The sequence below is a fragment of the Motacilla alba genome, chromosome 4 (genome assembly GCF_015832195.1).
Source record: "Motacilla alba alba isolate MOTALB_02 chromosome 4, Motacilla_alba_V1.0_pri, whole genome shotgun sequence".
Taxonomy (NCBI): Eukaryota; Metazoa; Chordata; class Aves; order Passeriformes; family Motacillidae; genus Motacilla; species Motacilla alba.
In genome coordinates, this window is record NC_052019.1 from 51,829,193 (window position 1) to 51,845,798 (window position 16,606).

The following is a 16,606-nucleotide window of genomic DNA, read 5'->3' on the forward strand; positions in this document are numbered from 1 at the left end:
CAAACCAAACCGACACAGGTTTCACTTGGGGGTTACACCCACACTGATGATAACGACACAGCCCTGCAAACACTTGAAGGAATGATTCTACATGGCTACTTAGTAATAAGGGCAAAATTAGGGGGGAAAAAAGAATTGGAAAATAATTATAGTAATTAGTTAAATTCTATCCCTGCAGAGTAACTGCCACAAATGCTATACTGTAAAATGAACATACACAGATTTCATGCATACACAGGGCAGCTGCCGACTGTGTTGCAGAACAGCATGGCAAAACAAAGATCTTCCAGCCAACACCACGGAGTACAGCTTCTTATTCAACAGATGGGAAGCACCATCTTAAGCCTGGCTTGGTCCCCAAAATAACCCAGGTCATTTATTGGGTAGAGGATACAGCAAAGTCCTGTGTGTATGGGACTTTTGTATGTGTCATCATAAAAAGTCCCTTCAGAACCTTTGATCTTCCACTGGGCAACTGAGGGCTGCTGCCAAGATAATCCTGGACTGGTGAATCCATCCAGGTTCTCAAGAGAGCAACCTTCTTTACAACCTAGTCCTTATTTCACACACAGATATTCCTAATAAACTCCTATGCTTTTTTCCAGTTTCTCAGCCTGAAAGAAACCATAGTTCTGGCAGCACCTGAATGTGTAAGGGACTGGGCTGGATCCAACTCCATGTTTTTTCACAAATGCTGCTCTTTCTCACTTGAGTGCAATGCCCCCACTTTTGCTCTGACCACTGCTTCTGTTTTTTTTGGCTCCATAATTTCCAGATGCAGATTTCAACATTTCTCCTATAACCAATGCTGTATCTGACATTTTAAAGAAATTACCTCACAGAAACAACATCACACATGTCCTAGTGTAGGAGTATCTCTGTAAGTGAAACACATAGATATAGAGGTGAATTGCAAAAAAAGTTATAAACATAGTTTGTGTCTAAGCATCCAAGCAGAAATTCAGTTATTTTCCCTTAGAAACTCAGGCCCTATTCATTAGAGTATCTAACTTCTCTACACAGAAGGCTTTTTAAGATATAATGAAGATTACAGTGCTCCGTGCAGGAGATGGCAGTGCACAGCAGCACATGCATTACACTTTCAAATAGTGATAAGATTTTATTACTTAATTGATTCTCAAAATTTAATTTCACTTGTTACATAAAATTGAAAACCTAAAAACAAAAAGTCAAGCCACAAAATCCCTGAATCATTTTAAAATTTTTACTATTCCCTTATATATATATATATAATTATGTCCCTGTTTCAGCTGTTTTTCATGTGTCTATATTACAGAGGGGGGTGGAAGAGATACTACTTTTGCTTGTTTTTTAAAAGAAAAGCCATTCCAATGAAAATAGGGAAGGGATTGTTTGGACAGTGCTAACACTGCTGGAATATTTTCCTTTCACTGACATTTCAGGAATTATCTTCTAGTTTACAGGATTGATCTTTCTGATGTGAAAGAGCTATGTCAAAATTTTTACCTCTAGCTCAATATGCAACACTTAAGGCTAACTTGAAGGTTAGCTTAAACTTTATATACGAGATATGATATTTCCTTGCCAAGGAAAGGAAGTTTTTATGTGTATTCTTCAAAATATTGTCATTCAACCAAGTCAAGCAACACAAAGGAACAAATAAAGGGTATCAGACTTTAAAATTACTTCCCTAGTGAGACTGTTACGCTCTCTCATTTCTCCATCTAGAGTTGGAAATGAGAGAAGTGGGATGACCACAAGCTTACTTTGAGTACATGAATCCTTTTGGCCGTAAGAAAAATTGTTACAGAAAGAAGAAACAGGTGAGGAGTTCAAGAAAATTATTTCTATACATATTGTAAGGCACTCACTCTAGGAAAATGATGCAACACTGTTTACAAACGGAGAAAGTCTTCAAAACTGTACAAAATAATGCTGTTCATTTCTCTTCCAGCCCCACTGCTCATCTCAGCTGGAAGTGGCCTCACGCTGAACATGTCATTTCTAACTGTGCTCAAGGAGCATTCCCATGATTGCATCAGGAGCCGACATGCTGACACAGCAAACACTCTGTTCCCCTCCTGAACCCCTCCTGTTCTATTAGCATGTCATTACTTCCAGCTCTATTTCAGAATCTGGATGAGGACAGCACAAACATTCTTTCCTGGCTTTTTAAAAACCCTCAGCACAACAATTATGTCATGTGGTTTAGCAGGGAATTCTTTGCATTTGCACTCAGCCACGCCACCAGAAATGTGTCATTTTAAGTCAATATAGACCAAATCTGAGAAATGCACACTAAGTTCAGATACCCACAACATCATTAGAATGGCTTTTCAAAGATCCCTTGTCCTACTGACCCAAACACACAGAAAAAAATAAAATCTAAATTACATATTATCAGCTATTTCTGGAGTGATTTGAGCAGTCTTGTGGAACCAGTCCAGAAAACAAAAATGTGAGAGAAATGCATCATTATTTCAAGGATGTAGTGAGAAGATATTTAAACCATTGTTCGTCTATCAACTAAGAAAGGACAAAGTCCACTGCTTGAAGGGTTCTCGAGTGCTAAAATTTTATTACATATGAAAGTATGACATATCTGGATTTCAGTGCCCCATATTAGTCTCAGAAAATTAAGTACCTTATTTCAAAGAGCACATGGATTAAATGCCATTGTGAATAGAGGTCACAGTTCAGTTTCAGCACATTTCATTTTCACCTTCTAACATTGCACACACTGCCCTCACCAATAAAAGCCATATATGCTTTGCCCAGTAATTTACTAGTTCATTCCAGGAATTTTTGGAGAGAAAGGAAGAAAATGGCAAACTCTACCTAAAAACCTTTTGACTGAGTATCTCATGTTCTCAGCAGCTCCTGATTCTATGACAATTCTTTGTGCCACTGATATTGCCAACTTTTTCCAGTGTCTGAATCCAATTCCACTGCATTTTCTCAACTGCTGCTATTGAATTATTATTCTGAATGAGAAACTTAACACTGCTGCTGGGAGAAGGATGGTCGTGCTGTTAATGCTCAGAACTGGAAGCTGAGAGTTTTGTCTTTTCATGGCAAAGCTCATCTGAAATGTCCTTCAGATCTATGAGCTCATTTCTGCAGGTCCAGCTCCCCAATATCAAATAGGGTTAGGAAACATTAATTTCTAGAAGTCTAAAACTGGTATTTGACAATCTAAGACACACTGTAGAACCAAATCTCATGTTATTTCTAGGCCACGTGAACGTCTGGCTGGCAAAATTTGTATCAAATCCATTCATTTTTAACCACAGTGGCAAATGCCTAGGTATATTGCCTACTATCATGTCTGATGTACAGAATATATGTGTGCAGCTTTAGTAGGCCAATTACAATGTTATAATGGTCAACAACAACAAGAGGGACTGAAGGAGATCTAGAGAGGGGCTTCAGTAATGTAGAAATTTAGGACATCAAACACGAAGACCTTGCCTTGTGCATGCAGCTCCCATCATCATGGAATTCAGCATGCACTCATACAATTGGGCCCTGAATTTCATTCTGACACATTCAGAGCTGCTGTTAAGCTTCTCTATTGCCCAACAGGCAGCTGAGTACGTGCGATCACATCTTGATTTTGTGAAGGGAAAACAGCACGCTTTGCCTTTGTCTTTTAAGCTGATTAAGTTTTAGAAACAGCACAGCAAACTTCCTTTTGTCAGTGCAGCATGAAGGCAGTTGAACTCCTCCACCTCCTGTATCAGGAGGGAGCTCCCAGCAGACGTGTCCTGAGCCACCTCGCACGTCAGGCTGCGGCTGCCGAGGATGGCACAGGGCTGGGTCACCGAGCTCTGCGGTCCATGGGGACCACGACTGCCTCACCCGGGGCCAGCGTGGGGCTTCAGCTCAGGGCACAGCCAATCCCATGCATCTGGAACCATCAGCCTCGTGTGTTTGCACCCCAGAGCCTCCCTACCCTGCACCACAGGGATCTAGCACCAGAGTACATCTAGGTCAAGCTGAAATTTCTGAAAACACTACTTGTTTGTTCATTTTAATTTTTCAAGACTTTCACAGCTCCCATGATGATGTTAAAAGAGTCAGCAGGGTAAGCTGAGGAACACCTGCACCATCTCCTTCTGCAAAGAAAATAATGTCTCCACGCCCACCAAACTGTCAAGGTAAGATGTGACTTTCTACTTTACATATCTCTTACTTTAACAAGCACAATAAAGACATGGAGCAACACATTGGCATATACTTTCAACTACTTATCAGCAGACATATAAAAGAAAATTAAAACAATCACCTTAAGAGAATGTATTTGCCAGCACTAAATCTACAGGTTTGTATGGAAGTTCTACTTGTTACTTTTAGCAGCACAGATGAGACCAGAAAAACTTCCCTAACAGTTTCTTGATTACCACTGATTAACTAAGAGAAGCATCAGGCCTATAGTCACTTTTTAATAGACTTTCATAAAGGTCTGCTTCTGATAGAGAAAAGTGGATATTTTCCCAGACTATGAGCAACGCCTGTTTCCCTGAGAGACCATACACTACATATGCCTGCACAGAGATCCCTGCTATCTCCAGAAAGAATTCCTTAAGTAACAACAGCAGTATCCATTTTTAATGCAATGAGAAGAAAAAAAAAGAAAAAAAAAAAAGAGCAGCAGAATTATTAGATACACAGCCCACACCTAATCAGAATATGTGGGGGGAAAAAACAAAACCACACAGTCCGTTTCTGCTGCTTTCATAAGCACTTTACCCATTCTCAGATGACTGGAATATCACAGAAGTGATGAAGCAACTTCTTCCCTTTATTGTTTTCATTTTATAACTTGAAATATTTGAAACAGTTGAATGAGGAATTTTACAGGTGTCTCAATCTGGCAAATTGCTAGAGGCAAAGTCTGCTTGAAATACACAGAAAGTCAGAAAAGTGCAGCCATCATCTAAACAACAGAAAAGTCTCTCCATTCTTCTGCCAAAACATGGTTGTTTTTTCATGTCCCCATCTAAAGTTAAACAACCGAGACTGTTCTGCTTGGCTTTGAAAACTGTTATTTGTTTTAAATTATTTGACTTCAGGAGGGTATGCACTGTATTACACCTTCTCCTTTTTGTTATCTCTGGAGTATACCAACCAAGCTTTGGAAGACTGGTGGCTTGACAGGTTGATAAATTAAGTGAAGACTCAACTTTTTAAGCATTTCTGAACTTATTTACATTAAGTGAGTCCCAATGCTTCAAGTATCATATATCAAACCTATAAATTAAAAGGTGATACTGAATTTCTAGGTAAGATGGGACACAAGCCTGAAGGTATAGAATCAATTGTCTTTGCATTTCCTTAATTTCATTTTAACATGATTGAAGGTGGTCTGGGGTCAGTTCATCTGCACACAATAGGTGCTACAGCTCTGTGGAGCTCAGAAAATACTGAAAATTACTACTCTGACAGTTTGCAATACCAGAATGTACACTGGATATTTTCTTCTGTTTAATTCTACAACAACACAGTCGATACACATCAGTGTCATTGGGAATTATGTTCAATTTGGAAAGAACAGACTCTAAGATCTTATCCTCCTTATTTACACTGTCAGGCACATATGCACAAGCACGAACTCCTTCCAATCACCATTGAATTATTTTAAGCTCATCCTGACAGATATTTCTAATTGTTCTCAAGTTCTATACCATCATTTTACACTTGTATTTAATGTAGCAAATGGTACAATTTGTCAAAATCATCTGCTGAATCTTGTTAATCTCATTTTAAAAACAGCTGTCATTTGCCAGTCTCTTTTTCTGATGTGTTATTGTTGGCTACCAAGTACAAAAAAGAGGAATACAGAGGGAGAGGAAGGCAAAACATTTTGGTCCTACCAAGAAATGCACTTCATGGGATATCATGAATTAGAAAGCATCCACAAGGATCACCCAATTTCAGCTCCTGGCCTAGCACGGGCCAGCCCCAAAAATCACACCATGAGCCATCTATTTTTATGCCTTTTTTCCTATGCAACATACAATCAATGGCATCTTAAAAGACAATTCTAGAAAATCTCCAGGTAAGTAATCAAGTCCTTTCTCAACTGCTCGACATTCTCATTAACTTAAAGGGTCCTCAAGTAGAAAAAGAGTGTAAAAACTACCATATCAAAGAAATAACAATTGACATACACATAGTTTTTCTTTTTAAGAGCTAACTAAGTGATTGCACAAATTGCAGAGCCACAAAGAATTTGTTCCTGCAGATTGAAAAGTGCTGCACAAGCACCTGTTGGAGCATTGGAGACCATTAACTACTTTTGCAAATGCAGCAGGGCACAGTATTATCATCATATAAAGAATGAATTTTATACACAATGTACCTTTCATAGCGTAAGAATAAAGATATCTTCTGTGCACTGTTCCACTCTAAACTTGATGTGGTGATTAACTACAGTGATAATATCTTCACATTCATTATGCAACAAATGAGCTGATAATAATGAGAAGCTTTTCATGTTTTCTATCATATCCATAACTATCAAGTTAGGGTCTAGCTGTGAAAAGCATCTGGTTTGGTAGACAGACTTGTCATATTATTAATACTCCATATAGAAAGTTAATGTGACGATCATAAACTTACTGAATAGCATCCACATTCTTAAAAAAAGACTATTACAAAACAACCTTATAATGTATTTTCAAGGCTTGTTTAATTGCTGGTGTAGCACCAGAGCAAACACTGATTCGCTGAACTATTTCATCATTTTTCTTAGCCCCTACCTGCTAATTGAAAAACACCTCACAAATTGTCAACAAGGAAGACCGCATCCTAAAAAAAAAAAAAAACCCTCCTAAACAGTTGTTAAGCATTTCTCATTACCTACTGCCTTCCACTCTCATACTTGCTGCTCTGCCTGTGTGTGCAATTCCGTGTCACAGCACATGCCACAGCTGAGATGGCCACAATACACAGAGTATCACCATACAATTCCAGAAGGCTTCAACCTGTACAGAGTAACACCAGACCACTGCAGAAGGCTTCAAGCATCTGCCCTTCTTGGTCTTCAGCCCAACCTTTTATACCCCTCATGTCCATGCATTGCACCTGTGTGCCCTCTGTTCCCTTTGGTGGTTGGTCAGGGCCCCTGGGCACTCCATGGCTCATTGCTCTCAATGCTGCTCACCTGCTGCTCACAGCTGTAGCCCATTGGGGATGAGGCTCAGCCCCAGCCCCACTCCCAATTACCACAAACTTTGTACCTACAATTCTGCTTTGTGATTTTTGAAAGAAGCTACTACTTCAATTAATCAAATGATGCAGATTGCTAGGTAGAGATGAAGAGAAAACTGCTGCCAAACCATTTCTTTATGACATGAGGCAGCTGCAGCACCTCACTCCTGTAGCAGCTGAACTTAGTGGAGAAGAATGAGATTGCCAATATGCTGGAGATGTTGCTAAAACACAAACATATGCCTGTGTACACACACACAGACGTGCAAGTGCAAAGATTGGCACGTGAGTTTTTTCTGGAGGGCATTTTTCTGTTTTTCCCTTCCTATTTCACAAGCCTTTTGCTGCAAACAAAGTACAGAAGGAGTTTCAAGGAGTACAGAAACCTGGCTTACAACACTTATTTTTAAGTGTTGATAACAAAGATTGCCATTGGGGGCGTATTTACAGGAATAAGAGACTATTTCTTGAGCACCACACAACGTATAAATTTGGCCTCCTATTGCCTCTAAAGCAACAAGACAAAGGTTCTGAGTCATCATGCCACAAACTCACAGAATTGTTTGGGTTGGCAGGGTTAAAGACTATGGCAGGGACACTTTTAACCTGATCATGTTGTTAAAACCTCCATCCAAGCCAACCTTGAAGATGTTCGATGACAGAGCATGCACAACTTCTCTGGGCATCACACAGAAGTATAAGCAGATGACCTTTAAATATATTGCTTATAAAAATCTATCCAATACAATATGCAGTGATATGAATGCTATGGTTAAGCATTAAATAACACAGGGAAGAAAGCAGTAATGAGAAACTGTTTTATGAGCCCTATTGAATATATAAAGGCAGACTCTGAAAATAATCCTTTTCTTAAACAGCTTTTCTCCTGGAGGAGAGACATTCAGCAAATTTACACACAAACATTGTATTTGAATAGAAATGGGATCAACCAAACAAATTAGTCAATTTTCTTGCAAGACAGGACAGGACTCTTGTAGAGGGCAATTTACATTACAGTTGAAAATTAACATATGTAACTTCTTTCACTCTTATTTCACCAAGAGTAACAAATCTGGAAGCAATGTGTTGCCAATTTCAACACAAAAAACCACATCCAAAACTGCCCCAAGAAATAGCCACTTTCCAAAGAACAGTACAAATACCCCATTTCTAAAAACCCTCTTCTTACTTACTTCCCAGTACAGATTTTGCTTAACTAGTCTTACTCCCCTTAATGATAACTTTTTTTAAATTTTATCATTTCAGCAAAAGGACAACCCATGTGGCTCTGAAATTCTCTCTTTAAATATTCAGGACTATAGGCTCAAAGTGCCTTCATGACTGAGGATGTTGAATACTTATATTTGTCGCTTCCTATACAAGATGGTGCCTTATCATCTTTGTACTTCTTATTCAAGTCTGAAAGAATATTTTCTACGTTCTCAAGTCATCATTTGCATGTGTGTATAAAAAAATATATTCTCAGAAAATATCTCTCAGACAAGCTGACAAAATTTTTATTTCAAAAATTTCACCCAATAAATTATTGTAATGGTGTTTCCATTTTAAAACAGTCAAAATAAAAAGTGGAGAGTAAGAAAAAGTTACTGTCATCCCACATGAGACACATTAGAATATGACCAAAAAGTCCTGCTTTAAATTTCTTCAACTCTCTGCTGCAATTTAATTCACCCATTGTTTTAATAACCCTACAATTCTTCAGAAATACAAAGCTCTTGGAAAATTCACTGTCTTATGAAATGTGTGTGAATTTGCATTTCCCAAAGCTTCACAGCAAGTTAATTAAAAGCTCAAGTTCTGCTAAAGAGTAGTTTCCAGGGTGCTATAAAAGTGTTTACTTTTTTTTAAACAAGACAAAATTTCTGATTTTAAGACAGAGACTCTGATAAATGAAGAACACGTGTTTCTTCCATTGGCTTCTATAATGTCAGCCTCCAGGTCCACAGCTGGAATAAACTTTAATCTCCCCAAGACCACAAATACTTTTGAGAAACTAGCCCTGGCACTAATTTTTGTTTGTTTGTTTTTGGTTTTTTTTTCCATGAGACCTAGAACTATGTGTTTGGTTTAAGTTATCACCTGTCAAGAACAACTTATAAAAAGCCATATGCAAGTGAATAATTACTTTCCCATTTTAGAGATTAAGTAATATTAAGCAGATGTGGAGTGACTTGTTCAGACACTCCACAATTAGTTGCCTGTCAAAATTAGAAGAATCTAATAAAAACCTGATTATTCAAAGTACCTATCTTTATTTCTGTCATTTAACACATATAATCTTGGAACACTGATATTAAAATAACAGTAAGTATGCTATTATTATAGCTCCCACATTATCTGAAAATTTCATTGGAAAAGAGATTTATTTTGGGTTTTTTTGGATGGAGAGTTTGAAGAGGAGAGTTTGTAGGTTTAGGTTTGTGCTCTCGGTTTGAATTTTTTATTGTTTTTCTTAACTGAAGTGGCTCTAAACTTAAGGTGACAAAAATGTGTTTAATGCCTTCAAAATCCTTCTAACTTGAAGAGACTAAGTTGAGTAACTGAGGCAAAGGCTTTCTTTTAAATTTTAAGACCTATTTTAGGTCAGGAAAAAAATGCAAACCAGAAAGTGGGAAAAGAAAATAAAAGATTAAATTATACAGAAATCCCCCCCACCCAAAAAAAAAAACACTAGAAAAAAATGTGTTATTAAGCATACTTAAATTTGAACATTCAATTTAGAGACTTGAACATGAATAAAAAAATCCAGAGGTGATACTTGTGGAGGTATCAAACTTATTCTTGTTGCTGCATCATCTCTACTGATCAATTTGAGTTTGTGAGGAGCCAGCCAATGAGAGAAAAGCATTTTGAAAGCAGCCAGTTGTAGGAAACAGATCATTTTGAGAAAATGTTCTTATTTATCACAGAATTACTAGGTTGGAAGAGACCTTAAACATTATAGAGTCCAACCCGTTCCCTAACATATCCACTAAACCATGGCAGCAAGTGCCACATCCAGTCTTCTTTTAAACACACCCAGGGGTGACTCCACCACCTCCCCAGGGCAGACCATTCCAGTACTTTATCACCCTTTCTGTAAAAACTTTTTCCTAATATCCAACCTATATTTCCCTTCGTGCAGCTTAAGACTGTGTTCTGGTTCTGTCAGTTGCATTCACAAAAGGGGTAAAAAAAGGACAAGAAAATTCTGACCGTAATAAAAAAAAGTTCTCTCTTTAATAGAACATTAATATAATCTGAAATGATTCCAGAGACTAACTTTCTGGGAACCAAGATCTAGGTTTTATTTTCCTCTAGTCAGCAGAACAGTACCCATAAAAAGTGTGCATCTTATTTTCTGTCAGCAGTGATAAGCACCTAGGTAATAAAGAGACAGAGAATACAAGGAAGGAAGAATAACCTTCCTACTATTCCTGTAATCACTTTTAGTATCAGCAATTCACCCAGCTCATTAGTTTAAGAAAAAGTATTTTTTTCATGATCCACTTGGAAACTTTGAGAAAACAACCCCAGTAGTCACTGTAATATGCACATTAAAGCAAATTAGGAAATTATTTTACAAAGCAGAAGGACATGTTACATTCAAGCCTAGAATCTAAATTCTGCTCTCCTCGGCATTTAAATACTTCAGTAGATATATTTAGTTAGATTTTCCAGTCGCTTCTGCCTTCATCAAGTCCTTTTATGGTTTGGGAAAAGATGAAGAAAGTTAGCTCACACTGACTATGCCTACAGGTCTGTCACATGACTAGAGATAAAGCTTAAAAATTTGTCTACAGGCTTTGAATCTCATTATTAACATATCACTTAATTATCACAGGACCATTTAAATTAGTTACTACTGTATTATTAGCAATTACTACAGAATACTTAAGAGTACATTGTGGCACATTTTATCCAGGGGAAGGTGCAATTAATTTGTCAAATTACTTCAAAATACTACACCAGAATTCTACCTAATATAAATGCTTTTGCACCCATAACTCCTGGTATTTAAATTCCTAACCAGAGGTTAGTAAAAACTCTGTAAAATTAAGCACTGATATAGGGATTCCCCAACAGACTGTGCCACACAACTTGTTTCTTAGGAGATTTTTTTTTAATCTCTCTGTCTTGTTGGCCTCTTCCCAAGCAACAAGAAGGTATCTAAATATTCTCTATTTAATAGTAATGGAAAAGGCATTTCTAGGAATTAGATCTCAGCTGCAGGCATGACTCCTAATCCTTCATTTTTAAAAGAAAGTACAACTTTACCGAGGTCATGATTTTCCATGCTAGCTCATCACTCTACAATAATTTACTCTTTATAACAAAGTGGGGCTAATGTAAGATAAAATTTGTGAGAAAGAGGAAAACCGCAGTGCCCAGGATTTAAGAATTATGTACATGTTGTATCACAACAGAGCATGCATACGTAACTAGCCCTTAATAAAGGGTATAAATAGTTGAAGAAATGAGACCACAGCAAGTATTCACATCCAGATCCCCTCTTCCAGACAAAATGTAATCCAAGTCTGAATTCACTTATGCAACTCTAAAATCAAGCTGTAGGTATCAATCCAAATTTTCTTGAACGAAAAACAGCTTCTTTCCCTTGAGGGAAAAAAAATTCAAACCTCCAAACCATTTACTATTTTACAAAGAAAAAGTATTATTTATCAGCTTGACAGGGCAACCAAGAGGTATTTCCCTGTTTCTGGGATCTTAGAGGATTTTCTTTCAGTATCACCCTTTTTGCCTCTAGTCATACCAGTGAAACATCTCCTCATGGTACCTTTTACAGGTTGAAGAAAAATAATCCTTACAAAGCATCTTACCACTCATACATAAGCATTTCCACTTCTCTATTTTTTTTTTCTTCTTTTTTTCCCCACATACAGATAACATAATTTTCCTCTTTGGTCTTAGAAATAGAACACCAAAAAAAGATTTCTTGAAGCATAAGGTAAAATTTACATCTGACATTACCCTACTCACATTTCTCTTCTCATCCCTCCTTCACTCTCATGGGATTTATATCAATAAAATTTGCAGCAGATATATTTATAGCACTGGCAAAGCTGTTTTTACTGTCCAGAAAGTAACTCAAAGAACCAGGATGCTGCAGTCATGGCTGGAACATTTTCATGGGACATGGTTTAAACTCCTGAGAAGGAATAAAACTGAGCAGACATCTTCAGCACTTTTTACAAGTTCTTTGACAATGTCCTAGAATACAAGAGGAAATATCAGGAGCATTCCTTATTGATCTATTGTTATTCATTATGCCATTATGAACCTCATTCCACTGTGTTTCCAAAGGAAGGGAGTTCACACCTCTACCGCCTGTAGAAGATTCAGGGCTGTATATCCCATAGGAATTCCATACTTTACTTCTCTGCTCCCTCAGCTCAGCAAAGAGACAGGTTTGAAAGCACATCTTTGTCATCAGCTATGCTTACAGAAGGCTGATATATTCTGGCTGAAGTTTCAGCTTTCCTCTTTGTTTATCTCAGAACAAACAAATAAAACACACATATGCAGTCACTTGTGTTTTTGGGATCTAAGCCCCAGCAGCAGGTACAAGTCTGGCGCCTGGGTAACTTCTTGACCTGTTTGCTACATAAAGCTATTCCCCCTTATATAAACTGGCTTGGGAATAATTACCTATCCTCAGAAGATTGTGGTTTCTATTTCTGCTTATCTCATCTCTCTCTTTCTGAATATATACAGAAAATGGGGAAGATGACTTATTCAAGCTTGAAGATGCATGACTTATTTCACTTCTCTAGTTACTTTTAAAAAAAATCCTTCAATACTATTCCACATAAGGTGGAAGGGAAGTCCCCTTTCCTTGCTATGCAGGTAATGTAAGTAAAAACACCACTCTAAAAGGTCACATTGATGTATTTGCAGTCTGCAATAAGCCATCTTGCATTACATGAAATTCATGGAACTTTTGATTAAAAAATGAAAATGCATATAAAAAGCTCACAGAAGGGGAACGCTGTATAGAATTATCATCTCATGCATACACACTCTCTAAAAGAAAATGAAGAAGCAAAAGAACATGGTTTCCCAAAGAGAAATGGCACATCACATATTTTAAGCCAAGGCAGAACCTTCTTAAAATGTAATAAAAATTAGTCAGGTAGAAGTTATTTGGGCTTTATAAGCTCTATCTTAGAATGTATAAGGATGACAAGGCTAACGAAGACTAACCATTTCATTACAATTCTTCAGTGGTAGCATATAGTCCATTATGTATAAATCAACATCTCAAGCTTCATTTTTCAGAGATGGTTATACACCCAAAGGACAAAGACTCTAAAGTAAAAAAGCAGCACATTTCAAAAAGCCTTGTGGAGTCAGTTCTGCTTTTTAAAGTAAACACTTATGTTCGTGAGTCATTATAAAACCTTAAGATCGACACCTAAGTTTCCACAAATAAAATCTTCCAACTTCCTCTTCCATATGACTGCAGAAGAGTTTACCATATTACAAATATAGATTTGCATATTACTTGCCTCTTTTTTTTCACATGTTCATTTTATACTAGGTTACTTTATTCTCAGAAATATGCAGAAGAGTTAGAGAGAATTCCAGAAAATAAATCCTTGAACTCACATTAGGAATTTGGAAAATTTATATACAGTAAGATCATCAAATAATGATTAAGCAGACATAAATCACTGCTTAAATGCAAAAAGGAAACTATTTTCTAATGAACTCCCATCAGGAGATTACTTTTTCCTAAGAAAGCAGCAATAAATTGCTATCTATGCATCTTTCATCAAGAGCACTAGCATTTTGCCGTTGTGTTTCCAAAATATTTGAAGAACCAATTGCAATTTGCAACTGTACTCTAATTTAAGTAATAAATAAATAAATATGCTTTTGAAGTATCTCCTTGGCTGCTTTCAAAGCCTTTTCACTGTCAAATACTATGGTAAGGTTTTAACAACCATATCAAAGAAGTTGGTATCAACTTCTGAAAGTAAAAAGGAGAATAACCAAGTCTGAATGCCTTGGTGTGGGCTCTACTGCAAAACATGTAAGTACCAGATTACCTTCAGATACCAAAAATAGTACCTGTGTTTAAAAAAAAAATACTATTTCAAATAAAATAAGACTCTGTGTTGTTTTTTGGTTTTTTTTTGGTTTTTTTTTTAAGCAGCAAGCTGAAAAGAAGTCATGATAATCACTACAGAGAGCTAACCTGCCTTTCACCTACTTAGACTATTTATGCACTGAAACAGTCTGGGCAGGGATATAATCAACTGCTTCTTTGAGAAAGTAGAACTAATTTTCAGAAAGATTATTTGTGACACATTTCCTGAGAAAACTGAAAAACTCTGTGGGTTTCAGGAAGAACTTGACACTTGCCCTGCATTCTTCAACAGATTTTCAATGCACGCAGGACTGCTCAGTATTTCTGCACAGCTCAAGCACATATCATCTTTCAAAAAAAAAACCATTCAAAACAGATTCTCACCAAGCACTGAGAACTCAGTGCTGGTAGGGCATAGAAATCAAACGGACAGAAAGGTTTTAATCAGCCATGGTGAACCAACACTACGAGCAGCTCTTACTCCAGAGAGGAACAATTCATCAGAAGATACAAACAGAAACCCATCACCCTTCAGGTATCCTCAACTGTCCTTCAGTTTTGGTTACATTATAAATGACCTGAACATATTATTATGATTTGATTATACAGTGAATATATTTTCTTGCAAATTCTACAACCAAGAAATCAGTGTGAAAAGAGCTGTTCTAGAAAATGAAGGTGAGGTTTTAGAAAAAGAGGCATGGATTTGGAGTGGGGTTGGAGGCATTATCCAGACAACCTGAAGTGGCCAGTCATTTCGCAACAGAATGCTACTGTGAAAGTGAAGTACTGCTAATATAGAGTAATTGGGGGGGGGGGGGGGGGGGGGGGTGTCACTTTCTTAATGCAATTTTCAGGCCATTCCTCTTGCCATATTAAAGGGCTTGGAAGCTCATCAAATAGTGGCCCGAGATCATAATTAAAGGAAAATGTGACAAAAGGCTGCATGTCAGCTGCAAGGCAAACATGTTCTTGAATGGCGCCTGAGCTCGTGCCACCTTAGGACTCAATGTACTTGGGGTTATCTGAACCAGAAAAACAGCATTTAGGGATGCAGACAATATTTTTCCTATGCATTTCAGCAGGTTCAAATACTGTGCTGGGTAGCATAAGAGAAAAGCTTGCCCAATCAAGAGACACAAGGATTTATATAACTGGCCTTTCTCATGCATGCATATTATTCTTCAGCCTCACAACTATTAAGTTGTTATTTTTAGAGCTACTCACTAATCAAAAAACCCATCAAGAACCATGCATTTGCAGCTGAAGAATATAATGTCAAGGAAATTTCTCTATATATTGCGTGAGGAAGTGGCACTTCCTGCAGCTTTGCTGCCTTTGAGAGGCTGGCACGTCCAGCACTGACAGGAGAATGAATAGAGCCAGTCATGCTAAACATGCATCCTATTGTTTTGGGCTGCGTCGGTCAGATCCACTGTCAACACATTTTCTGTTTCTCCCTCTGCCTCCCCCCACCACCATCTTTTGTTGCTGTTGTTGGAAAGTTATACTCATCCTATTTGATTCAAGAAGAATATGCTGCAAACCATGCTGCATCTGCCAGAGCCGGGCTTTCAAAGAAACATATGCACATTTACTTCATTTTTTATTTTTCTCTAAAAGGCCACCAAAAATCACCCATTGTGAAGTAGGAATGGCTTTCTCAAAGACTGGCAGCTTGACCAAGCATTTGATCCATAACTCAGCCCGAGTGAGCTCTGTGTGGGCAGAAAGAGCTCTGGTGAGTAAGAAACTTCAACAGGGGAAACACAAGTTGGGACTCGAACATGGGCAAAGTCTGAATGCTCTGCAGATATTTGAGGCAATTTCTATTCTACCTAATGAAAAACTGCAGTTTGTCTACTTTGTTTTCCCGATATACACATCTCTTTAAGGCAAAATAAAATTATTTTGAATTAAAATTTAGTAAATTATAACAAAAACTATTTTCTCTCTCTTTGCAAGGAGATTTACAGATCATGACGAGAAAGAATTTTTTTTAAAAAGGTGAAATCCTCTAGGAACATATTTTACCTGCAGGGCCACAAACAGATACCCCACTGTCCAGGACTTAATTGTGGTCTGTAACTTCTCCAGATAGGGAAAAGGTGTATCAGTTTTTTAGGGAAAAAGACAATGGTTGAAACATCCTAAGAGAAGCCATTAAGCCTAATTTAGGTTCTATCATAGAATTAGGGAGCAAGGACAGTGACTTGCAGGACCTTAAAAGTCAATGACAAGCCAGAAGGAAGCCTTGGTTTTGTTTAATTTTCAAAAGACGTGAACCTGGCAACC

At 37.5% G+C, this 16,606-nt stretch overlaps 1 protein-coding gene across 4 annotated transcripts in view; it reads right to left on the reverse strand.

Moving 5' to 3' along the window:
- The window catches only part of GRID2 (glutamate ionotropic receptor delta type subunit 2), a 678,754-nt gene that overhangs the window by 542,322 nt on the left and 119,826 nt on the right, over positions 1-16,606 (reverse strand). The window lies entirely within an intron of this gene.